General features: G+C 45.2%; 1 long non-coding RNA gene across 1 annotated transcript in view; it reads left to right on the forward strand.

Moving 5' to 3' along the window:
• Positions 1-2,058: 2,058 nt before the first annotated feature.
• LOC130275378 (uncharacterized) overlaps positions 2,059-22,264 on the forward strand; it is a 47,962-nt gene continuing 27,756 nt past the window's right edge. The window contains exon 1 of the long non-coding RNA XR_008844756.1: positions 2,059-2,198. This is a non-coding gene — a long non-coding RNA (uncharacterized LOC130275378). The remainder of the gene's footprint in view (positions 2,199-22,264) is intronic.

Genomic DNA, 22,264 nt, shown 5'->3' on the forward strand with positions numbered 1-22,264 from the left:
TGGATGATGTTGAAGGCCGCAGTGGTCTTCAACCTGCGGACCTCCGGAGGTTTCAAAACTACAACTCCCAGCAAGCCCGGACAGCCGATGGCTGCCCGGGCTTGCTGGGAGTTGTAGTTTTGAAACCTCTGGAGGTCCGCAGGTTGAAGACCACTGAGGGCGAATGATGAGAAGAGGATGATGAAGGGGGGGGTGTGGGGATGATGAAGGGGGGTGGGGATGATGAAGGGGGTGTGTGGGATGATTACAAGGGGATGATGAAGGGGGGATGTGTGGGATGATAAGGGGATGATGAAGGGGGGATGTGTGGGATGATGACAAGGGGATGATGAAGGGGGGATGTGTGGGATGATAAGGGGATGATGAAGGGGGGATGTGTGGGATGATAAGGGGATGATGAAGGGGGGATGTGTGGGATGATGACAAGGGGATGATGATGAGGATGTTAATGACGGGTCTGGATGATTACATGGGGGGATGAGGTATTTCCCACCCTAGGCTTATACTCGAGTCAATAACTTTTCCTGGGATTTTGGGTTGAAATTAGGGGTCTCGGCTTATACTCGGGTCGGCTTATACTCGAGTATATACGGTAAATAGAGAAAAAAAAATCATCCAGGACATGCTACATAAAAAATAAATAAACTAAAAACACCCTAAAGTACTTAAAAAATGCATTAACATAGAATATATAGACTTTTCTATAATTCAATACTGATTTTAGAGTATCGTTTGCAGCAGTTTTTGAACAAATTATCGTATTTTTCGCCGTATAAGACGCACTTTTTCTTCCCCAAACGTGGGGGGGAAAAGTCGGTGCATCTTATATGGCGAATTCACCCCTATCGCGGCGGTCCCTGCAGCCATCAACGGCCGGGACCCGCGGCTAATACAGGACATCACCGATCGCGGTGATGCCCTGTATTAACCCTTCAGACGCGGCGATCAAAGCTGACCGCCGCGTCTGAAGGGAAAGTGACACTAACCCGGCTGTTCAGTCGGGCTGTTCGGGACCGCCGCGATTTCACCGCGGCGGTCCCGAACAGCCCGACTGAATAGCCGGGTTAGTGCTTACAGGACACCGGGGGGAGGGACCTTACCTGCCTCCTCGGTGTCTTCTCCGTTCAGGGATCCCCTGTATGGCCGGCGCTCTCCTTCCTCGTCATCACGTCGTCGCGTACGTGCGTCGGCGTGCGTAACAACGTGATGGCGGCGACGGAGAGCGAGGATACCAGGCCGGCAGCAGAGACGTTCCGGAGCGACGGGGACGCGGTGACAGCGATGGAGCGACATCAAGGGCAGCGGTGACGGGTCCGGAGCGGCGGGGACATGTGAGTATTACCTCCTATGCAGTGGTCTTCAATCTGCGGACCTCCAGATGTTGCAAAACTACAACTCCCAGCATGCCCGGACAGCCAACGGCTGTCCGGGCATGCTGGGAGTTGTAGTTTTGCAACATCTGGAGGTCCGCAGGTTGAAGACCACTATTGGGTTCAAAATCTTTATTTTTTTTAGATTTTGCCCCTAAAAATTGGGTGTGTCTTATACGCCGGTGCGAAAAATACGGTAATACTGTGGAGAATGCCAAAAAAAAAAACAACAAAAAAAAAAACACTGTGTGAACAAAGCCTAAGGGTAAATAGGGTAGAATTTTCAGAGCTTTTTTGTTTTTTCTTTTCTACCCACAAACTGTCAGTTCTGGCTCATTCCAACCTCATAAATAATTTGGCCAGACAAAGTAACCCGCTGGCTGTGAGTATTTGCCAACATGTCTATAAAAATAACATGAAATAAATTCTGCTAATTGGAGTGTAAATGTCTAAAATGGTGGTAGGTTTCACTTGTACATAATGGGGGAGATTTATCAAAACCTGTGCAGAGGAAAACTTGCCCAGTTGCCCATAGCAACCAATCAGCTTGCTGCTTTCATTTTTATGAAAAATGAAAGAAGCGATCTGATTGGTTGCTATGGGCAACTGGGCAAGTTTTCCTCTGCACAGGTTTTGATAAATCTCCCCCATTTTTTTTAGCCTTCCATTCCAGTCTTTCACAGAATTAGAAAAAAGGTCAAATAATCTTGGTTCTGTTCTTGTTGTAAGGTTTTTATGGTAATAACAATATCTCTTCATCTACTCGGTCTGACTGACAAGTACCAATCTGCATTCCCAGTACGGTGGTCAGCGGGCGCTGTGGTCGCAGTAGGTATCACTCTGGTTAACATGTTTACTCACTAGCACAAGCCATAAGAGGATGAGATACTTTATATTTTCTTTCTTGCTGGTATTTCATCTTGGTGCTCCTACTCTGGACAGTTCCTGACATGGACAGAGATGTCAGCAGAGAGCACTGTGGTCAGACTGGAAAGAACTACACAACTTCCTCTGGAGCATACAGCAGCTAAGTTCTGGAAGGATTAAGATTTTGAATAGAAATAATTTAAAAATCTGTTTAACTTTCTGCCGCCAGTTGATTTAAAAACATGTTGAGTACTCCTTTAAACAGTTAAAGGGGTACTCCGGCCCTAAGACATCTTATTACAAAAGATAGGGGATAAGATGTCTGATTGCGGGGGTCCCGCCGCTGGGGACCCCCGCAATCTTGCATTCGACACCCACGTCTTTGATCTGCACGCCGCGCTGCCAGCTCACAAACTGCCGGGTGCCGACCGCGGGGCTGGAGTATTGTGACGTCACAACTCTGCCCCCTAGTGACGTCACCCCCCCCCCCTCCCATAGACTTACATAGCGGGGGGCAGGGCGGAGTCATGACGTCACGATACTCCAGCCCCGTGGTCGGCACCCGGCAGTTTGTGAGCTGGCAGCACAGCGTGAAGCTCAAAGAGGTGGGTGCCAAATGCAAGATTGCGGGGGTACCCAGTGGCGGGACCCCCACGGTCAGACATCTTATCTGAGATGTCTTAGGGCCGGAGTACCCCTTTAACCCCTTAAGGACCCAGGGCGTATGGGTACGCCCTGGCTTCCTGGTAGTTAGGGACCCAGGGCGTACCTGTATGCCCGTCAGAATTTCGGTCCCCGCCACGTGCCGCGCGGGGACCGGACCGGGGTGAATGCTGATATCTATCAGCAGGTACCCCACGCAAATGCCCAGGGGGTCATCAGACCCCCCATGTCAGTGATCAGCGCAAATCGCCGGTGAATTTACACCGGCGAATTGCGCGTTTTTCGGGTCATACGGGTCTATGGTGACCTGCTGACCTGGAAAATAAGGGAGATTGGGTTGTCCAAGACACCCACGATCACCCTGAAGGAATAGGAGCCAGGCGGCAGGCACCCCTCCTATCCCTGCTATTGGTCGAATAGCAGATCTGGGGCAGGGGGGGGTTAACTTTCGGTTTCCCCGTTCTGCCCCCCCCCCCCCCACAATAGGTGGGGCAGAACGGGGAAACCGACAGGGACCGGCGCCGAAGTCCACTTACCCATCGGCGAAAGCTGCGGGCGGTGTACGGCATTGGTGATCGGCGGGCGGCGATGTCATGCGGCTGACTCCCTGGATCCTACGGAAGCCGGTGAGTTGCCTAGCAACATCTGGAGGGCTACAGTTTGAGACCATTATACAGTGGACTCTAAACTGTAGCCCTCCAGATGTTGCAAAACTACAACTCCCAGCATGCCCACACAGCTATTAGGACATGCTGGGATTTGCAGTTTTGCAACAGCTGGAGGGCTACAGTTTGGAGATCACTGTGCAGTGGTCAATAAACTGTAGCCCTCCAGATGATGCAAAACTGCAAGTCCCAGCATGCTCAAACAGGTGTCTTGGCATGCTGGGAGTTGAAGTTGCATACCTCCAGCTGTTGTATTTTTGCAACAGCTGGAGGCACACTGGATGGAAAATACTGAGTAAGGTAACAGAACCTAACTGAAGGTTTTCCCACCAGTGTGCCTCCAGCTGTTGCAAAAGTACTGTACAACTTCCACCATGCATGGTCTGTCGGCACATGCTGGAATGCTGGGAGTTGTAGTTTTGAAACAGCTGGAGGTTTGCCCCCCCCCCCCCATGTGAATGTACAAGGTACATTCACACGGGCAGGTTTACAGTGAGTTTCCTGCTTCAAGTTTGAGCTGTGGCAAATTTTCCCAGCGGGAAACTCACTGAAAACCTCCGCCAGTGCGAATGTACCCTAAAAACACTGCACTACACTACCACATAATAAAGGGTAATGCACTACATATACACCCCTTACACTGCCCCCCCCCCCAATAAAAATTAAAAACTTATTGTATGGCAATGTTTCCAAAATGGAGCCTCCAGCTGTTGCAAAACAACAACTCCCAGCATTTCCAGACAGCTACTGACTGTCCAGGCATGCTGAGAGTATAGCAACAGCTGGAGGCACTCTGTTTGGGAATCACTGGCGTAGAATTCCCCTATGTCCACCCCTATGCAATCCCTAATTTAGTCCTCAAATGCGCATGGCGCTCTCTCACTTTGGAGCCCTGACGTATTTCAAGGAAACAGTTTAGGGCCACATATGGGGTATTTCCGTACTCAGGAGAAATTGCACTACAAATTTTGGGGGGCTTTTTCTCCTTTTACACCTTTTGAAAAGGAAAAGTTGGGGGCCACCCCAGCCTGTTAGTGTAAAAAAATTAAAACATTTACACTAACATCTGGTGTTGCCCCATACTTTTTATTTTCACAAGAGGTAAAAGGAAAAAAAAGACCCCCCAAATTTGTAAGTCAATTTCTCCTGAGTACGGAAATACCCCATATGTGGGCGTAAAATGCTCTGCAGATGTACAACAAAGGTCAGGAGGGAGAGCGCCCCTAAATTGGGGATTTGCACAGGGGTGGCTGATTTTACAGCGGTTCTGAGATAAACCCAAAAAAATAAATACCCACATGTGACCCCATTTTGGAAACTACACCCCTCACGGAATGTAACAAGGGGTATAGTGAGCCTTAACACCCCACAGGTGTTTATGAAAATTCTTCAAAGTTGGATGGAAAAATGAAAAGAAAAAACAAACAAAAACATTTTTCACTAAAATGCTGGTGTTACCCAAAATTTTTCATTTTCACAAGGGAAAATAGGAAAAAAGTAAGTAAGTAAGAAAATACCCCATATTTCAGAAGAAATGGGGTTACAAATTTTGGGGGTCATTTTCTTCTATTGCCCCTTGTAAAAATTTTACATTTGGGGAAAAACTAGCATTTTAGTGACATTTTTTTTTCATTTCGCTTCCGGGCTCCCTCTGTCCCTCTCTGTCCCTCTCCTGTAGCACCCCGCAACTTTTGCGGGGTGCTGCTGCTTACCTGGGCAGCCGGGGGTCTTTACTAGGACCCCCAGGTCTGCCCCGGTTATTGCATGTGAGGACGTGCCAGAGGCAAGTCCTCATATGCTGCCTGATAGTGTAAAACTAGCAGGCAGCATATATCTGCAATTCTTTGGAATACTAAGTATTCCAAAGCATAAAAAAAAGTGAAAAAAATATAAAATAAATAAAAGTGTAAAAACAACAATAAGTATAAAAAAAGTGTAAAAAAAAGTGTAAAAAAAGTGTAAAAAAATGAAATAAAAATACATTTATTAAATAAATATAATGACAAATAAAAATGTATGTGTAGGATCACACGGCGCACATCCGCAGCATATTACATGCTGCGGATGCCCGCCAACAGTCACAATAATGAGCTCCCTGCTGCAGCTGGGTAGCTTTGTATGTCCACTAATAGTGTCGGATTTCCCGCCGGAAGTCATGAGCGGACACACTGAGCTACCCAGCCACAGCAGTGATCTCGCCCTTGTGACTGCCGGGGGGCATCTGCGGTGTGAAATATGCTGCGGATGTGATCTATGTGACTCTACACTGCGTCCCATTCATACTGCGTTTCCGCAGTGTTAGAGGTATCCGTCTGCATCATGTCAAAAAGAGTGATGCTGATGTATACTGTAGCAGCTCTATTCATTTCTGAATGAGACTACTACAATATACATTGGATCCCTTTTTTGACATGATAACGGACACCGATACTGCAGAAACGCAGTATGAATGGTGACTATTCATATAATGATGCCCTGAAAGCCAAAGGAGGCTCCTCTCTTTTGGGGTCCTACCAGGCGGTCAAGGAGCCAAATATGGCCTCAGCGGGGGTATTTCCGAACATGGGACAAGCAGCTTAATAAAATATAGGGTGCATTTCTTGCAATATCAGAAGTGATGTACAAAAAATATGCCCCAAAAATGATGCATTTGTGAAAAATTGCAAATTTCAAATTTTTAACACTGACTTTGTAATAATTCCTGCCAAAAAACTATAGTGTTAAAATACTCACTGTACCCCCTAGCGAATACCTTGAGGGGTCTAGTTTTTAAAATGGGGTCATTTGGGGGGTGTTCCTATGTTCTACCACCTTCAAATTTCTGCAAACCTTGCATAGCACATAAAAAAATATGTACTTTTCAAATTTTCTAAATTTTCTAAATTTCAAGTTAAATTGTTAGGCTTCTAATTAATTTAAAATGTCAATTAAAAACAAAAAAATGACGTCAAAATAAAGTAGACATCTGAAAGTATAAGTTTCATAAACTATTTGGTCAGGAAGTATAAATATATGCAACCTATTAGTGTTAAATAGCAAAAAATCTTAATTTTTTCAAAAATGTCATGATTTTTTGCATTGTAAAAAAAAAAACTACAAATGATATCAGCTTACTTTTACTATGTACATGAAGGACAACGTGTGACAAAAAAACAATGTAAGAATTATCGTGATTGGCAAAACGTTACCAGAGTTATTCTCTAATAAAGACAGACATCCCCGATGTGAAAAAAAACAGGCCTGGTCTTTCAGGGGCGTACAGGTTTATTTGTATTGGGACTTAAGGGGTTAACTTTCTGACACCAGTTGATTTAAAAATAAGTCTTCCAGAGGAGTACCCCTTTAAGTGCAAAAATAAAAAAAAATCCCTGCGTCCTTAGGAAATAGACAGGGCTGTGTCTCTCCATATCACATCCAATTAGCTGAATTTACCACAGGGAACTCCAAATCATAGAGAAGATCAAGAAAAATGGGAGGAGCCAGAACTAAATTTTGTGTCATAACAGAGGGCCTGTTCATTTTATTAATTTTTATTTTATTTTAATTTTTTAGCACAAGGAGCTACATAATGTAAAAAAAACATAAAACTTTCTAAATGCAATTTACTGTATAAGTGACACCAGACATTCTGTAGGAGGTTATTTCACAATTGGATGATAATATAAGTACACGTACAATACTTTCCCATTCTGTAATTCGTGGTGATCTACCCATCACAATGTTCTGTCATACGATTCTCTATCTACCCACCGTGACTGAGAAGAAAACTAATAAAATGAGCCGTATAACTCTCACTCTCTTCACTTCTATAAAACAGTCATTTATACTTCCGCCAGAACTAGCATGAAGTCGGCAATTTACTGATGCCATGTCATGGGAATAGATGGCTAAACGTGTGGGGAACTTCCCAAATAAAGTCTTCGACTCTTCGACTTACAGGGGTACTCCGGTGAAAACCTTTTTTCTTTTAAATCAACTGGCTCCGGAAAGTTAAACAGATTTGTAAAGTACTTCTATTAAAAAATCTTAATCCTTCCTGTACTTCCTTCTTAGCTGCTTAATACTACAGAGGAAATTCTATTCTTTTTGGAATGCTCTCTGATGACATCACGAGCACAGCGCTCTCTGCTGACGTTATTATAATAATAATAAGTCTTTATTTATTTATTGTTGTCCTTAGTGGGATTTGAACCCAAGGCCCCAGCACTAACCACTAAGCCACCATGCGGCCCTTAGCATACATCTGCTATGCACAGTTGCTAAAATGGACAGAGAGCAACTGTCAGCAAAGAGCACTGTGCTCGTGATGTCATCAGTGTTCCAAAAAGAAAGGAATTTCCTCTGTAGCATTCAGCAGCTAATAAGTACTGGAAGGAATAAAACATTTTAATAGAAGTAATTTACAAATATGTTTAACTTTCTGGCACCAGTTGATTTCAAAGAAAAAAGGGGTACTCTGGCGCTAAAACATCTCATCCCCTATACAAAGTATAGGGGATAAGATGCCTGATCGCGGGGGTCCCGCTGCTGGGCACCCCGTGATCTTGCACGCAACACCCCGTTACAATCAGCCCCCGGAGCATGTTCGCTCCGATCTGATGATTGGCAATCACGGGGCCGGAGCATTGTGACGTCACGGCTCTGCCCCCTGTCACGTCTCCTCCCATAGGCTTGCATTGAGGGGGCGGAGCGTGACATCACACGGCCCCGTGATCGCCAGTCATCAGACCCGGAGTGAACATGCTCTTGGGGCTGATGGTAACGGGGTGCTACGTGAAAGATCACGGGGGTCCCCAGTGGTGGGACCCCCGCGATCAGGCATCTTATCCCCTATCCTTTGGATAGGGGATAAGATGTCTTAGCACCGGAGTACTCCTTTAACCTCTTAAGGACTCAGCCCATTTTGGCCTTAAGGACGCAGAAAATTTTATTTTTACGTTTTCATTTTTTCCTCCTCGCCTTCAAAAAATCATAACTCTTTTATATTTTCATCCACAGACTAGTATGAGGGCTTGCTTTTTGCGTGACCAGTTTTCCGTTGTAATGCCATCACTCACTTTACCATAAAATGTATGGCGCAACCAAAAAAATACTATTTGTGTGGGGAAATTAAAAAGAAAACCTAAATTTTGCTAATTTTGGAAGGTTTCGTTTTCACGCTGTACAATTTATGGTAAAAGTGACGTGTTCTTTATTCTTTGGGTCAATACCATTAAAATGATACCCGTGATAATATACTTTTCTATTACTGTTGCGCTTAAAAAAATCACAAACTTTTTAACCAAATTAGTACGTTTAAGATCCCCCTATTTTGAAGACCTATAACTTTTTCATTTTTCCCTATAAGCGGCGGTATGAGGGCTCATTTTTTGCACCATGATCTGTAATTTTTAATGAAACCATATTTGCTTATATAAAACTTTTACTACATTTTTTATTATTTTTTGGGGGATAAAATGCTATAAAAAAGCATCTATTTTGGACTTTTTATTTTTTTACGTTCACGCCGTTCACCGTACGGTATCATTAACATTTTATTTTAATAGTTCAGATATTTATGCACGTGGCGATACCAAATATGTAAATAAAATATTTTTTAACACTTTTTGGTGGTGAAATAGGGAAAATGGGTCAATTTACGTTTTTATTGGGGGAGGGGGTTTTTCACATTTTTTTAACTTCATTTTTTTACTTTTTTTACTTTTATTTTTACACTTTAATAGTCCCCATAGGGGACTATTTAAAGCAATCATTCGATTGCTAATCCTGTTCAGTGCTATGTATAGGACACAGCACTGATCAGGGTTATCGGTCATCTTCTGCTCTGGTCTGCGGGAAGGCAGATAAGAGCAGAAGACTCCCGGAAGGCAGCGGAGCCAGGTGAGGGGACCTCCGGCTGCTGTGCTGGATGATCTGATCGCCTCGGCAGCGCTGCGGGCGATCCGATCATCCAGTTAAGTGACCGCAATGCTGCAGATGCCGTGATCGGTATTGATCACGGCATCTGAGGGTTTAATGGCGGACATCCGCGGGATCGCGGGTGTCCGCCATTACCGGCGGGTCCCTGGCTGCGATCAACAGCCGGTACCTGCCGCGCATGATCCAGGCATCGCTCCGATGCTAGCGGCTATGCTTAGGACGTAAATGTACGTACATTTACGTCCTACGTCGTTAAGGGGTACTCCGGTGGAAAACTGGTGCCAGAAAGTTATACAGATTTGTAAATTACTTTTATTTAAAAATCTTAATCCTGCTGCTGTATGCTCCATAGGAAGTTGTGTAGTTCTTTCCAGTCTGACCACAGTGCTCTCTGCTGACACCTCTGTCTGTATCAGGAACTGTCCCCATAGCAAACCTCTCCTACTCTGGACAGTTCCTGACACGGACAGAGGTGTCAGCAGAGAGCACCGTGGTTAGACTGGAAAGAACTACAGAACTTACTGTGGAGCATACAGCAGCTTATAAATACTGGAAGGATTAAGATTTTTAAATAGAAGTAATTTACAAATCTATTTAACTTTCTGGCACCAGTTGATTTAAAAAAAAAATTGTTTTCCCCGGAGTACCCCTTTAAGTTGTCTGAACCCTTCACATTTGAAAGGGGTTGGTTAACTAACTGATGTATAGTGTTGAGCGCGAATATTTGAAATGCTAATTTTAGCGATTTCGCGAATATTTAGAATATAGTGATATATATATATACACGTAATGACGAATATTCGTGCTTTTTTTCATGGGAATTTATGCAAATATTTATGCGAATATCGGCACTTCCAGACTGGACACTGATCACTTCCTTCTTTTTGGTGAAAGATATAATTGCTCATTACGAATTTTGGCATCGAAAAAAAAAAAAGAGAACGAACATGCGAATTTTGCGAACATAGGACGTACTCCGCTGCTCAGCGTTTGGAACAAACTGTTCCGAATACTGGAGTCGGCGGCCGGAGCTCGTGATGTCATAGCCACGCTCCCCTCATGCCGTCGCGCCATGCCCCCTCAATGCAAGTCTATGGGAGGGGGCGTGACATTCGTCACACCCCCTCCCATAGATTTGCATTGAGGGGGAGGGGTGAGACATCATGAGGGGGCGGGGCTATGATGTCACAAGCTACCGGCACCAGCTCCGTTCGGAACAGTTTGTTCCAAACGCTGAGCAGTGGAGTACCCCTTTAACTTATCAATACCATCTGCTATTACCTGATCAGCAGCTGAGTACCCCTTTATACCCATTCATATATACTTTCTGCTCTCTGCTGCCACCTCTGGTGACCACCATTACTCTAGTTTACCTTCTAGAATGGATGGGATATGAGGACCGGATATGAGGTCGGGATATGAGGACGGGATATGAGGACGGGATATGAGGTCTGGATATGAGGACGGGATATGAGGATGAGATATGAGGACGGGATATGAGGACAGAATATGCGGATCGGATATGAGGTCGGGATATGAGGATGAGATATGAGGACAGGATTTGAGGATAGGATATGAGGACGGGATATGAGGACGGGATATGAGGTCGGGATATGAGGTCGGGAAATGAGGTCGGGAAATGAGGTCGGGATATGAGGACAGGATATGAGGAGGAGATATGAGGACGGGATATGAGGACGGGATATGAGGTCGGGATATGAGGAAAGGGGTATGAGTTCTTCCTCCTTGTTGCTTTTCCTCCCCCACAAGGATTAGGTAGGAAAAACCAGGCAGTGCCAGGATTTCAGCTATTTGCCCATAAAGAAAACACTGATGAGAGGCAATAATAAGTTGGGCCATTGCAATTATTACATTATTCCCCCATAATGTACAGTTGGGTTTGGTTAATTTGGTGTCAAATGATTTGTAAGGTGCACAAATGTGGCTGATATTATATGGAAACGACCATGAGGGCAATATATAAAAAGTTAAGTAAACACATATGATCAAAAAGGAAGAGTAATCCAACATGTATGTGAAAAAAACATATTGCTGATGTCAGCTGTATGCCTTGTGATGGATTACAATGGGGACACATTCCTGAATTAGGAGGAGATCGTAATAAATTGCTATTGCAGAAATGAACAGGGATTATTCTGCAAACAATAGAGCCGGACAGGTTTTTAAAAGCTGAATACCCCTTTAACTGTTTAAAGGAGTACTCCACCCCTAGACATCCAAGGGATAAGGGATAAGATGTCTGATCACAGGGGTCCTGTCGCTGGGTCCCCCGCAATCTCCATGCAGCACCAACAACAACAGTATGTTTAGAACGCTGGGTTCCCATGGCGGGAGATGTGACTTCACGCCACACCCCCTATTGACAGAACGGCACGCTCCCTCCATTCATGTCTATGGAAAAGGGCGTGATGGTCACCACATGAATGGAGGGGGTGTGACATGCTGTCATGTCTATCACCGCTGTAACCAAGCCTTCTAAACATAAGAATTCTGGGTGCTGTGCGAAGATCGCGGGGGGTCCAAGCAGCGGGACCCTCGCAATCAGACATCTTAACCACTATCCTTTGGATAGTAGATAAAATATCCAGGGCTGAGTACCCCTTTTAAATGCTGCTGTCATACTGACTTCAGCATTTAAACAACACTCGGAGCGCATCATTAGTGGTCCAGAGGTGGATCGGCCACAAGTCATGGAAGCTTAAGGCTTTTTGAAAAAAAAAAAATAAGTTTATGGTATTAAAAGGCTAGGAGAAAAAAATGTAAATGTAAAAACTGGCTGTATCTTTAAAGGGTTAATCCGATTAGAAATATAAAAATGTCTTCATGGCAAGATTCCATCGTGTAAAGCTGATCTGTTACCGCTATGCGAGAAAGTTCTCAGAATTCAAACATTAGAAAAACCAATGAAGAGCAACAACAATAATCAGAATTCAATGTTGATGATTCAGTAATCTGGAGAAACATCAGTGATTATCTACCACCTGACTAAGGGAGTTTTATCAACCGGAATGTGCAGCCATTAAATATCTTATTCTGTTACATCTGTGAATTGGTTATTTGATACAACATAAAATAGCCCCTCCGTCTGGAGAAGAAAAGGTTTAGTCTAAAGGGGTGACACGCCTTCTTTACCATAAGAACTGTGAATTTATGGAACAGTCTACCTCAGGAACTGGTCACAGCAGAAACAATTAATAGCTTTAAAACAGGGTTAGATACATTCCTGGAACAAAATAACATTAATGCTTATGCAGAATTATAAAACTACATCCCTTCCCCTTATCCCCTTACACCCTTCACTTCAATTCCCTGGTTGAACTTGATGGACGTATGTCTTTTTTTCAACCGTACTAACTATGTAACTATGTAACTATATGATAGTCTATATTCTCTGACCATTTTCTTAAATATTGACCATCTTTATATTTTTAAAAAAGTATCAATTTTTATCTAGTCCAACGAACAATTTAGAGAAAAAATGTGGCACTGGAGTGGCGCTGCCCAATAGTGATCCAATATGGATTCCATGAACCATAAGTACGGTATAAATACTTTTACTGACACATCTAAAAGAACAAACAGTACATTAAAGTCAAGACGCGTTTCATGAGGCTATCCCCCTTCCTCAGTGGCAGATGTATGTACAATACAATGCATCTAGGGTTATGCCAAGATTTCCTAGTTAGGAGATTGGTTATATGCGGTTATACAAACCATGTGACATTGTATCTGGGTAACCTGAGACGCTTGTTCACCCATTGATGGGTGATTTATTCATAAAGCTTCATAAAGTGTTATAGTTAAAGGGGAAAACCATTATTTATTTTTTTCCAGATCAATTGGTGCCACAAAGTTAAACAGATTTGTAAATTACTTCTAGCACAAAATCTTAACCCTTCCAGTACTCATCATCGGCTCTATGCTCCCAAAAAGTAGTTTTGTTAAGTTTGACCACAGTGCTCTCTGCTGCCACATCTGCCTGTGTCAGGAACTGTCCAGAGAAGGAGAGTGTTAACGGCAGATGGTAGTGGATCCGCTGACCTATGTGGACAATGACTTAACCGGTCCAAGGAGCGGAGTCTAAGGTGCCGCAGGTTTTCACCAGAGCCCACCGCAAAGTAGAATGGACTTGCAGTGGCAGGTGGCACCCAGGTCGCTATCCCTGGCACAATCTGTCCACACAAGTTGTCCAGATGTAACTCGGTACCGAAGGTTATAGACGTAGTCAGGACATAGCAAAGGTCAGAAGGCAGGCAGCAAAGGAGCAAGGTCAGGTCACTAGCGAGGAGGTCAGGAACACAGTAGGCAAAATACAAGTAACACTTTCTCAGAGGCACAAAGCACAAAGATCCAACACAAGAATAGGGAGGTACAGGACTTATATAAAAGGTCCGCCCATCAGCAGACCAATCAAGAGCACACTGGCCCTTTAAATCGAAGAGCACTGGCATGCACACGCTCTAAGGGGTGGGGATACAGGCGCCGTTGATGCACATGCAGAGAGGAGCAAGTGACAGCGTGGGGTGAAGAGATGCCCGGGACTCACAAAGCGAGTCCCAGAGCCGCCAAAGACAGTAGGACAAGGATGATCACCGCCGAAATAAACAGCCGGAGCATTGCCCATAGCAAGGCCCGGAACTCGCATGCAGGCGAGTCCCGGAGCCACCGGTGACAAGAGGAGGGGGGCGCTCACGGGCAGAATGAGAGACTGGAGCGTTGCCGTTAACAGAGAGGTTTGCTATGGGGATTTGCTCCTACTCTGGACAGTTCTTGACACGATCAAGAATTTCTATCTGATGTTAAACATTTCAGCTCCTATCACGTCTCTATGGTTAGTCAACACTGTGCCGAAAAACGTGGTGGAAGTTTTGCCAGTCTTGCCCTCCAGGAGCCCCAGTTAGAGGGGGGAGACCATAGGCAAAAGCTTCTTGATAGGGAAGTGTTTTGGCTTATGTGGCTCGATAGTAGATTTCCAGCAGGATTGAATAAAAGACAAGATGTCCTACTGCATGATCCACATAATCCCTTTCTGTATAAACATTGACATACATGTTTGTCCTTTTCTGTTCCGCTATTCCATCCAAGCTTCCTAATTCGTTTTATGCCAGGGACCATGTTTTATGGTGTGTGAAATATTATCTCTACTTATGCAATAATGACTAGAACTTTATGAATCGGCATACACATGAACCACATTCAGAACATTCCGTTACTATTTTTTAGGACTTTCTTATCTGTTTGCAATTTTTTATTTTTTCCCCCCTTTTTTATGTATTTTACCCCACCTAGTGACCAGTTATATTAAGAAATATTTAAACAGATTTTAAGAAGGTTTTTCTTATTAGTAGGTTTTTTGATAAATATCAATAACATTATGTAATGTGTTTTATCTGTTAACTATATGTATATAGATCTTTTTGTAATGGAGTTTTGCTTATTGTGGGGGACTGTCTCACCTTGTTTCACATGGTTGCATTTTACCTGTGCAGGTGGTTCCCTCCCCTATAAGAGCAATCCAAGATAGTAAATCTGTGCCAGTACTATTAAGATCGCTTAGATGATCGAAACGCGTCACTGCTTGTTTTTATTTGCATGTATTGCTGTTATGGAATAAAAGGTCGCTTCTGCAATTGAGCTACTGCGCGGGACCATTTTTCTTTCTTGCCAGTTTAGGTAATGTGGTCCACGCTGGTCCATGAAGTGGGAGGCGAACGGGGGTGAGCTGGACTTTTCTGCCTGTTTACAAATGTGATTTCCCGTATTCTTTCCCCCATTTTGTCTCTCATAATTGAGGTATACCTATGAGGAAAATTAAAGGCCTCTTTCATCTTTTTAAGTGGAAGAACTTGCAAAATTGCTGGCTGACTAAATACTTTTATGCCCCCACATAAACCCCTAGGTCAACATGGCCCAGGCCTAGGGCGGCAGTTTAATGGGCGTTCCAATACACCACTGCCTGCACTGTTGCTCAGAGGGAGTCGTGCAGCAGTATAAACAGCTCCAGAGCCAGCAGAGGGCGCTCAATAACTATAATCCAATTGCTGGCCTTCTCCTCACCTGACAATCCCCACAGTTGTGCGAATTGGCTATTTCCTGTTTCTGTGGCCTCCCTCAGATTACAATCCCCAGGATCCTTTGTTTCTAGGTCGGAGGTGACTTGTCTCCATCCCTCACATCAGCCACACCTTTCCATTGCAGCACAGCTGAGCTTCCTTCCATGCTTGCTGGGTTGAAACTACAATTCCCTGCAGCCCTGTGGAGAATGATCTCCTTCCCAGTGGTTGCTCCATCCGCTGAAGCACAGACAGGCTCCCTTTTAACATCTGACTAGGGATGTAATGTCTCATGCCGCACTGACACCTGGAAAAAGGACAACACTCCTTTTACATGCTGCTTAAAATTAACATCCGGGGCAAAAATTATATAAGAATTGCAAGACCATCCATCGAACACAGACACTATCTTATGAAATACACTAACTTTACAGCCCCTGTAGCATAGTCAAATTTAAAACAATCCCAGAACACCCCTTTAACTTTTTCCCTTTTGCCAAGTGCCAAATGAAAGGGGTACTCCGCTGCTCAGCGTTTAGAACAAACTGTTCCGGATGCTGGAGCCGGTGCCGGGAGCTTGTGACGTCATAGCCCCGCCCCCTCATGAAGTCATGCCTGCCCCTCAATGCAAGTCTATGGGAGGGGGCGTGACGGCTGTCACGCCCCCTCCCATAGATTTGCATTGAGGGGGTGGGGCGTTTTGTCATGAGGGGGAAAGGCTATGACATCACACGCTCCCAGCGCCAGCTCCAGCGTTCGGAACAGTTTGTTCCAAACGCTGAGCAGCCAAGTACCCCTTTAACTTCTGTATCACTTTTGTCTGTGGCATTTCTTTCATTGTTTCTACTTTCAATGTTCCGAATGCTTAGAGCCGGTGCCGGGAGCTCATACCGTCATAGCCCCACCCCTCATGATGTCACGCCCCCCCAAATGGAAGTCTATGGGAGGGGGCGTGACAGAAAGAACCAAAGTAATGGGAAATATAAAGGAAGGACTTCTACTCTTCCTTCCTATTGGATCCACGTTTGACTTTGGCTCATAAATTGTAGGGGCAGATATCCAAAAAAATGCCTGTGTGGAAACTTACAGCAGTTTTTCATTAAAATATTCATTCTAAATGGTCAGATGTTCCAGCTGTTTATGTTTGCCGCATATCCAGATTGTCTTTGACATTGTATGTTGACTACATAACATTTGTCCAGGAAAGAATATTCATTGTATGTTGACGAAGGATTACTGTATACAGTGACCCCCCCACCTACGATGGCCCCGACATATAATAATTTCAACATGCGATGGCCTCTCAGAGGCCATCGCATGTTGAAGGCAGCATCAACATACGATGCTTTTGCCGTCGGATAGCCGTTTACGGTGCCCCGTAAGCTCCAGTGATGGTCACTCACCTGTCCGCGGTGCTCCAGGACGTCATCTTCGGGATCCCCTGCATCGCCGGCGCTCTCCATCGTCGTCATCCCGTCGCCACAAACGCCGTCCCGTCATCCAATAGGAGACGTTCCGGTGCGGCGGGGACACCCCAGGGACGCGGCGGCAGCGATGGACTGTGTCATCTAGGGCAGCGGTGACGGCGGGGACAGGTGAGAATAACGTCCTATAGTTAACATTGCACGGATCCCTCAACATACGATGGTTTCAACAAACGATGGTTCATTTGGAACGGATTACCATCATATGTTGAGGGACCACTGTACTGTATTACTGTTTATTCTGGCGTATAAACCCCTAAGCCAACAAGGCCCACGCCTAAGGTGGCCGTTTAAGGGGGGCGTCTCATACATACGTCTAATACATCACTGCCTGCACTGTTACGCCTTGCAGCAGTGTAAGGAGCTTCTGAGCCAGCAGAGGGCGCTCAATCGCTGTAAGCCAATTGCTGGCTGTCTCCTTAGCTAACACTCCCTACCGCTCTCTTATTGTACTGCAGTGCCTGTATCCAGGAGAGCTCCCCCATCCCTCCAGCCTCCAAACATGCCAGCGGAAAAGACAGCACCGCCGGAGGAGGAGAAGAGAGATGAACCTGCAGCGGCTACGAAGCTGCCAGAAAAGGCTGCAGCCTGAAATCAACAAGCACCTGTATGTCTATGGTAAGGAGAACGCAACCCCCCCCCCCCCCCCCCCCCCCGCTTCAGACTAGCCTAATAATCCGGACCCCGCCCCTTCCCCCAAGACTAGCCCATCACCCACCTCCATACTAGTGCAGCAGGAAACCTTAATACACCACTGTATGCTGTCTGCACGGTAATAACCTTCCTTTCCTCACTGTAATAATTGAAAGGGGTTCTTATGTTTTCTAAAAAAAAAGTAATATGGTGATGGGAAAGGAAGGGTAAGAGAAGAAAAAATGTATCTTTACCCAACCTAGTTGAGATCCACTGCTGGTCCCCTGCAGCTCTCGTTCATCTTCATCTGGTTCCCCGATCTTCTTCCTCTTCATCCTGCTTCTGAGAGGCTGTAGCAGCACCCACCAATCACTTTCCAAGCCAGGACACTGCTGCCGCCAATGATTGGCTGAGAGGTCAGGTCCTGCACAAAGCACTTGTTTCGGAAGCAAAAAGAAGAAAAGAAGATTACTCACCTAGCCCTGGTCCCCCACAGCTCTGGTTCACCTCTGTACGTTCCGTACAGAGGTGAACCAGAGCTGTGGGGAACCAGGGCTAGGTGAGTATTTATTTCTATTTTCCCCTGCCCCAGTGAAGACACTAGATAAGCCCTTTAAAGTAGATCAGCAAAGTGCAATAGAGCTCTACAATGTGTAGCAAATTCCCAGCCATGTGTTAAAGGTGGATATTGGTGTGTGTGCATGATGTAGAGGTAACTGATTTGTGTTAGGGGCGCTGCACAAAAATTGTTTTGTATATTGAGAGTAATAAATCTGCCCTCAACTTATTAAACATAATCTGCAAAGAGTAAAAGAGTCATAAAAGCTGAAAATAGAATCAGTGGGGCTGGGAGATTATTAGGAATTCCTGGAGTAATGGAAATAATATTGTAAGCCAACAAAAAATGATCCCACTGGGGCCCCTGAAGAACTATTCCAGAAGAGATAATACAAGAAGCTGAGATATTATATCTAGGTGGAGAAGATCTATGCCCCCGCCCCCGCCCTTCCATTTAATAGCCTGACAGTTAAGAATTTTTTTTGTACTGTGAGTCAGAAAATGTATTCTGTCACTTGTCATGTACATACACTGTGGTTTAACTTAATGGTTTACACCGCAGGTGGTCTTGTATGACTGTATGAGCATTAGAGTGGTGATTAACCCTTTTTAGCCATGGCAGAGCAGTTTGGACACACACAGGCATGTCCTTCCTTAGTTACCTAGCCAATCACAGCACAGCACTCAGTCTACTATGCCATGACATAGTGATGGTGAAAGTACACTGAATAGGCTGACTCTGTGCTGGGGGATGATTTACTCGGTAAAGTACAACATAAGGCATCTGAAGAGTAGAATGGGTTACTGATGCACTGGGTTTGCAAGTTGCCATATGAACAAAAAAGGAAAGAAACAGCATCAGCAATGAAGGGGTTACACTAGCTGCTGTTGCTGCTGAAAAGTTAAAGAGAGGGGAGATTGCACTGCAGCACTCTGGACATACAATAGGAGGTACATCGTTATTTATACAAGGGATTGCTGCCCTGATTTTTATATGAAATGTCAAAGATGGGAAGCTTTGATTTACTTTTGTGGGTCATCTATCAGGCAGACAGGCTCAGCTGGGCAGGTACACAGTCCAGGATTTATCAGGCTCTCTTTCTCCTTTAGAAGCAGATGCTGAGCCCCAACCCCCACAATCTGAAATTTAGTGGCTATAGAGGTTGCAACGGTCGCAATTGCAACCGGGTCCCCTGCCTCTATACTATGTGCTGCAGCAGCAGGTCGGGCCATGAGGTTGCTGCCAGCACATTCTTTTTTTCCTTTAACAGCACTGGCCCTTTAAAAAATCAAAGTAGGGTGGAACAGCCCAGGGGCTGCTGGGAGGGAGCAGACATGCCCTGCACAGGCATGCACGTCTGCTTCAAACCCCTGACGCATCCCTTCCTGCGACCCTACTGCACCTGTGGTGCAAGGGAGAAGCAGCCTCCGCCTCCTCAAAGCATCCCTGCAGTTACCAGCGATGTCCACTCTCTCAGTTGCCTCAGACCCTTAGCACTGATGAGTGGCAGGCCGTGGCAATGAATTGAGTAGACCATGGATAAGGAGGGGGGCTATGATAGATGTGTGTGTGTATGTATGATAGATGTATGTATAATAGATGTGTGTATGTTGTGTGTATGTCTGTCTGTATGATGTGTGTATGATTTGAGCATGTATGATGTGTGTAAGTATAATGTGTGTATGTTTGAGGTGTGCATGATAGATGTGTATATGATAGATGTGCGTATGATAAATGTGTGTGTGTGTATATATGATAGATGTGTGTGTGTGATAAATGTGTGTATGTATGATAGATGTGCCTATGATACATGTGTCTATGATAGAAGTGTGTATGTATGATGATATGACTTGTATTAAAGAGTCTTGTGGGCATGCTCTGCGATCAATACGGAGGCCATTGTGCAGGCAGGGGGAAATGATGAGCTGTGAACATCTCGGATTGTGAATGGCCTGATCCTGTCTTATCTATTGTCACCTTTTACTGCACTCCCGTCTGTGATCATATGGAGAAAACTGCTGGGAAATGATCCGTAGAAAACAGGAAGTGTCAGTGCTGCAATATTTGGGGATTATTTTAACCCCTTATCGACGCAGGACGTAAATGTACGTCCTGGTGAGGTGGTACTTAACGCACCAGGATGTACATTTACGTCCTATACATAACCACGAGCATCGGAGCAATGCTCGGGTCATGCGCGACAGGTTCCGGCTGCTGATAGCAGCCAGGGACCCGCCGGTAATGGCATCTGCAGCATTGCGGACACTGAAATGGATGATCGGATCACCAGCAGAGCTGCTGTGGCGATCCAATCATCCAGCATGGCAGCCGGAGGTCCCCTCACCTGCCTCCGCTGCCTTCCACAGGTGTTCTGCTCTGGTCTGCGATCGAGCAGACCAGAGCAGGCAATGACCAATAACACTGATCAGTGCTATGTCCTATGCATAGCACTGAACAGTATTAGCAATCGAATTATTGCTATAAATAGTCCCCTATGGGGACTATTAAAGTGTAAAAAGAAAAGTTAAAAAAGTAAAAAAAAAAAGAAAAAAAAAAGAAAAACCCCTTCCCCCAATAAAAACGTAAATTGTCCCATTTTCCCTATTTCACCCCCAAAAAGTGTAAAAAAAAAAAATAATAATAATAATTATATACATATTTGGTATCGCCGTGTGCATAAATGTCCAAAAGTGAAGCTTTTTTATAATATTTTATTCCCAAAAAAATGTATAAAAAATGTATTAAAGGTTTTACATAAGCAAATATAGTATCAATAAAAAGTAAAGATCACGGCGCAAAAAATGAGACCTTATACCACCGCTTATACGGAAAAATTTAAGTTATAGGTCTTCAAAATAGGGGGATTTTAAACGTACTAATTTGGTTAAAAAGTTTGCGATTTGCAACAGTAATAGAAGTGCAACAGTAATAGAAAAGTATATTATCATGGGAATCATTGTAATCGTATTGACCCAAAGAATAAAAAAATTAAAAAAACACGTCATTTTTACCGTGAATACTACGGCCTCAAAAAAAAACTATACCTTCCAAAATTTGCAAAATTGCGGTTTTCTTTTTAATTTCCCCATGCAAATAGTATTTTTTGGGTTGCGCCATACATTTTATGGTAAAGTTAGTGATGGCATTACAACAGACAGCTGGTCACGCAAAAAACAAGCCCTCATACTAGTCTGAATGGATGAAAATATAAAAGAGTTATGATTTTTTGAAGGCGAGGAGGAAAAAATGTCCTTAACCCCTTAAGGACCCAGGACGTACTAGAACGTCCTGGCACCCTGGGCTTTAAGGACCCAGGACGTACTAGTACTTCCTGGTGTTTCTCCGGTCTCTGCCGCGCCCCGGGCAGAGATCGGAAGCGGATGCCTGCTGAAATGCTTCAGCAGGCATCCAGGGCAAACACCGAGGGGGGCCATGTAGGCCCCCCATGTCGGCGATCGACGCAAATCGCTAGGGAAATCTCCCCTGCGATATGCGGCGAAACCGGGCTGAACGGGTCTCTGGGACCCGACCGCCCGGTAATTTTGCATGATCCCGGCTGTCACAGACAGCCAGGACCATGCTAAAGTATAGGAGCGAGGTGGCAAGCCTGCCACCTCCTCCTATCCCCTGCGATTCTTCGGTTAGTTAACCGACCAATCGCAGGGGGGGGGGGGGGGGGCGGTTACTTCCTCCCGCCCTGCCCGGCCCCTGGATGTCCGGAGAGGACAGGAGGAAGACTGGAGGACGCGGCGGGGGACGGGGGAGTGCTGGGGACCTGCCCCGGTACCAGTGGCATTGCGACCCGGGTGCGGGGGGTGCGGCCCGGGTGACACCAACCTAATGGGGTGACACCAAGACGCTCCGCAGCACCCCCCCCCAGCTACACTGACACCCCCGTCTGCACCCGACTGGCAGCACCCCCCCCCCCTTCACCTGCGCCTGTCCGTCAGCTGCCCCCCCCGGCCTTCATCGCCGCTGTGCGCCCGTCCGTCGCATGGGACGTCAGTGACGTCACTCGCAGGGTGCCAGT

The sequence above is a fragment of the Hyla sarda genome, chromosome 6 (assembly GCF_029499605.1).
Source record: "Hyla sarda isolate aHylSar1 chromosome 6, aHylSar1.hap1, whole genome shotgun sequence".
NCBI lineage: Eukaryota > Metazoa > Chordata > Amphibia > Anura > Hylidae > Hyla > Hyla sarda.